This window comes from Ursus arctos, unplaced genomic scaffold, assembly GCF_023065955.2.
Source record: "Ursus arctos isolate Adak ecotype North America unplaced genomic scaffold, UrsArc2.0 scaffold_4, whole genome shotgun sequence".
Classification (NCBI taxonomy): domain Eukaryota; kingdom Metazoa; phylum Chordata; class Mammalia; order Carnivora; family Ursidae; genus Ursus; species Ursus arctos.
The window spans coordinates 2,587,892-2,593,015 of record NW_026623056.1 but is presented as its reverse complement, the minus strand read 5'-3'; the positions used below and the strand labels follow the sequence as shown (position 1 = coordinate 2,593,015).

Genomic DNA, 5,124 nt, shown 5'->3' with positions numbered 1-5,124 from the left:
GCTCCCTGCTTAGCGAAGAGTCTGCTTCTCGCTCTTCCTTACCCCTCACCCTGCTTGTGCTTGCTCGCTTGCTCTCAAACAAGGAAAGAAAATCTTTTTAAAAAATGAAACTACTGCAAATAACAAGAATCAACTGAGAACCATAATTCCCTCTTATTTTAATTTACATATCTTATAATTGAAATTGGACTTTTGATATTCAATAACCACACTTCTCCTTTGTCAAGAAGCAGTAGAGTGTAGTACTTAAAGTGTATACTGTCTGAAACGATATTCTGGCTCAGTGTTCAACACCAAGACATCTGCGTTCTAAAACGTTTTCTTCCATTCATGTGTGGATTTCTTCATATTGCTTTTACTTTCTGAACTTTTCACTTATAAAAATAAGGGCATACATTTTCCAATTCTAAGATTTTTGGTTTTATAATCTGTAAAATGAGGGCATTATATCCTACATCAACTCTAACTTTATTACCATAATGTACATTTTGGGAATCGATAACTACTGTAATCTTTACTGGAGGCAGAATATAACTGATGGGATGGTCTCTTGAGATGTTTACGTTCTGTGATTCTGTCTTGAAGGGCTAATGTGTCTGAAGAGCTTTAAGGCGATAATACTCTTGGGAGTTGTTTTATATATATATATAATTTTGAATTGTTGGGCTAGTCTGGTTTCCTGGCATTATGTTGACTCAGCTTAATAAATGAAACCTGGACTCTTCTTTCATCAAACAAAATTCCAATTCTTATTATATATTATTATAACATTATGATCTATTTTGTTCTTTCTGTCTTCACCTGTCTCCATTTGTGCATAGGTTACCCTGGAGACAAATCAACAAGTTTACTTCCTAATATACTGACTATCACATGATTGCTGCTAATAAGTGAAGAGATTTATGATGATTTTAGCTAAAGAAAAATATAATCACCAAAACATATACTTAAGATGCTCAAATTCCAACTGCAATAAAACTCATCTTCAGTGCATAACATGTAGCAGAGGGAAAGTTAACAGGAGAGAGCCATTCTTGTGACAGAACTTGTAACTCTTCTCCAAGATGCTGTGTTTTTCTCTCGGTCTTCTACACCTTTCCATTTAACCAAATGTTTCTCAGCTGCTTGTTCACACTTGCTTTCTTATAATCAGGCCTAGAATCGATACTCACATCTCTGTATAACTTGTACTCTGATATATCTAGCTCCCCATGGTAACTGATAACCTAATAAGTTCCTAGAAGTTTCCAATGTAGAATTATAACATCTTCTTAGAATTTATTTTTTGAATTACCAACGATGCTTGTATTTAAATGGTTAGATTTTAATGACAGAAAGCATATATTCTAGGAAAGGAATTTATTTATGTGTAACAAACATTTGTCATTTTTAGCTACCTGGTATCTTTTGTATAACTTCTCTGTATTTTGATAATTTCCCAGACTTTTTTGCCTCTCTAAAGGAGAATCCAGAAAACTCACTTTTCTAGGCTCCTTTGGCCATAGGCCGAAAGCAGGGGATCCATATTCTGTTATTCACAGTCTGTAAGACTGATCCAAAAGTGAGCAACCCAATTAGGTAACATCCATTCTTCTGGAATGGGTGGTAGCTGGGATCTGCAGCATTTGGCTCTAGAAATGTCTTTAATGGGCCAAATCTTTATGGGTTGCTGGATGCACAGCCTCTCCCGTGTTTCACTAACCCGTTTAATGAAACTATGAGTTCCCTAGTATTCTTTAACAAATTCTTTCTCTACTTAGATCAGGCAGAATACATTTTGCTATTTGCAAATTTAAAATAGTCAAATATTAATTTAAAATATTCAAAGATTTGGGGGAGCCTGGGCGGCTCAGTCAAATGTCCAACTCTTGGTTATGGGTCAGGTCATGATCTAAGGGTTGTGACACCGAGCCCCAAGGGGGCTCCATGCTGGGTGGAGATCCTGCCCCTCCCTCTGCCCCTCCCCGCCTCAGCTCCTGTGTGTGTGCGTATGTGTGTGTGTGCACGTCTGCGTGCCCTCTCTTTAAAAAAAATTCAAAGATTTTTATCAAAATACTATACACAACGGTTTTAAAAGTGAGACTTATAATAAACATCAGACACCTCTCTACCTTTCTTCCTTTCTAGTCCCATTACCCAGACACATTCACTTTCAATGACTTTAGTTGATTTGTCTGGTGTTTCCCCCTCCTCCATATACAAATTGTACCTATATATAACTTTTTCTGTATTACATGTAGATATTACCTATTGATTGTGTATTTCTTTTTTATATTCACCTCTCTTCCTTTCCTCCATATTCCCAATATCTTTGTAAAACATTTGCTTAAATCATTGGTCAGTGTTTACTGTGTAGCTATTGTTTATTAATAAATGAGGTAGTATACTATTATTGTATTTTATCTTTTTTTCAGTCTTTCCATTACTTCAAGTTAATTGCTTTGCTCCCACCTTGTTTCATTTGATTTTCGATACACCTTTTCAGTATAGCTCTGTCGGATCACTCAAATACTCATTACTATCTTTTCAGATGTTCAAATAAATCTGATCATTTGGAGATTTTGCCCCTCTGCTGTTTCAGTCTGCACTCCTTGCTTTCTAGACTAAGCCATGGCTGTCCTGGTGGGTCTCCACTTTTTGGCTTTCTTGTTTTGGATCCCCTATTTTAGGCACCGGTCTCCCTCTTTCTGGTTTTACCACCACATTTTACTGAGGACATCCTACACTAGCTTCCTGAAAATGGACACAAGGGATTCAGAGTCCCTGCACTTGCATACATTCTGTATTCACTCCTCATGCATCAACATTTGAGTATAATATTGAATATTTTTCCCATAACATTTTTCTATGAGCAGCACTTCTCTTTTTAATAAGAAATAATCAATTTTCTCTTGTGTTTTAATTCATTTGACACAGATTAATTATTAACTCATGGCCATTACTGAAGTGAATAAAACTGGCATATGTATTTTTAGGTTGGCATTTTCATATCTGAATATATTTTTTCCACCACCAAAAGAAGCTAAATACTTACAGTGTGAAATTTGGGAAATATCTTATATATCATCAAAGTAATGTGAACAATGTGCATTTATCGCTCTTTGGTTATCTTCTTCAAGACCCAAGAATATTTGGTCAACTGTAAAGAATAATTGGACTTATGGGGCGCCTGGGTGGCTCAGTCATTAAGCGTCTGCCTTCGGCTCAGGGCGTGATCCCAGCATTCTGGGATCAAGCCCCACATCAGGCTCCTCCGCTAGGAGCCTGCTTCTTCCTCTCCCACTCCCCTGCTGTGTTCCCTCTCTTGCTGGCTGTCTCTCTCTCTGTCGAATAAATAAATAAAATCTTTTAAAAAAAAAGAATAATTGGACTTATGACTTGATATCTGTTGGCAGCGGGAAGAATTAGAACTCTGATGTGCATATTATCATTTCTAACACAGCCTACCAGATAAATGCTGAGACTCACAAGTGTATGGTGACTTTTTGTGCCGCTGACTACTGCCAGAAATCCTGGCTTCTCCCACAAGTACAAAGACCTTTTGAAATGAAAGTCCAAAAATATGAACTTTAAGATTTTAAGATAAAAAATGATGTAAAAAGTGTTAAGTAAAATATAAAAGGTAGTTTCTATGAAAGTCACCTTAGATCCTCAAGAAAATTCTGGGCCAAGCTATAAAAGCATCTCTATGAAAAATAGCAATCCTAAAGTCTCTAAATATTTTATTTTTAGATAATACATCACTTCTGTGTTCTGACATATCCTTATGCATTATTGTACACACAGGAGGTGCTCAATAAATAATGGTATGTGGAATAAATGAATGAGAGATGTAGTAAATGTTTAAATAAGAAAATCCAGACTTTTTTGCAGTGGAACCCATGTAATTATGTATATTCTGCCTTAATGGTAAATTAGGAAGTTTCAGTATCTAAAAATTTCACTTCCCTGCTCACTCCAACAGCACATATACTAACCTGGACCAATACAGAGAAGACTAGCGTGGCCCTGCACAAGGACGACACGTAAAAATATCACTTTCTCCTCCTCCATTTTCTTCTCAACGTTTTACTTGGGCACCAAATTATACGCCTTGTCACCATCTCCACCATCTGCTCGTGAACTTTAGGAGAGTTAGGTCTGTGATTAATTTACCTTTGTCTTCACCTGAGCAGCGACTGTTTTACTTTGCACACAGAAGGTGTTCAGTCAGTATCTGTACGGATAACTTCTTAAGTGAATATGTGATTGACTATCTACCAAGTTCAACAGTATGATACTACCTTTCCAATAAAGGAATGAGACGTGGAATTTGCATGGAAAAGCATTTTAAAATAAACAATGGGACAATAATATACAGACAGCCTGGATAAATAGGAGGACACACTTTTCAAGAAATTCATCTAAAAATTTCACAATAATTTAATGCCTTCGAGATCTTTGGCAGACACCTTTAAGTAATACAAGGAGAATATTGACTTAACCAAAAAGGGGATTGATTAGCACCCTGATCTTGTTAGGATTAAAAAAATACTTTGATAATAGCTATTCGAAGAATTTAATTTCACAAAAGCCTTTTTAAAGAAACAGATAGGCCTTTTGAAGCCTGTCCATGCAAATACTTGAAGTTTAAGAAGCACTAGAAAGTTGGAAAGAGGGGTGCCTTAACCAGTTAGTTAAGTGTCTGGTCCGCCTTCTGCTTAGATGATGATCCCAGGGTCCTGGGATTGGGCCCCACATCAGGCTCCCTGCTCAGCAGGGACTCTGCTTCTCCCTCTGCCTCTGCCGCTCCCCCACTGCTCGTGCTCTTTCTCTCTCTCAAATAAGTAAATAAAATCTTTAAAAAAAGAAAGCTGGAAAGATAACTTTTTCTTCATGACTAGGGAAAAGATGAAAAAATGGATAAAGGAATCTGAGTTAACATAAATATGTTAATTTGAGGGAAAAGTTAAAAACCAGAATGCTGAAGGATGACTTAGGTCTTGAATCCCTGTCAGGGAATTTAATTCATTGGGAAACCCACTTGAGATTTTCCAGTTCTTTCATGACCACATTGTGTTCACTCAGCAAACAAGTAGCAGCTGTTTATAATTTCTTACAGTAACACTGAAATGAAGTATCATA

At 36.7% G+C, this 5,124-nt stretch overlaps 1 non-coding gene across 1 annotated transcript; it reads left to right on the top strand.

The window, feature by feature from the left end:
- The first annotated feature begins 3,949 nt into the window (after window positions 1–3,949).
- Window positions 3,950–4,053, top strand: LOC113257355 (U6 spliceosomal RNA). The gene has a single exon (XR_003316940.1). It is a non-coding gene; the product is annotated as a U6 spliceosomal RNA (small nuclear RNA).
- The last annotated feature ends 1,071 nt before the right edge of the window (window positions 4,054–5,124 follow it).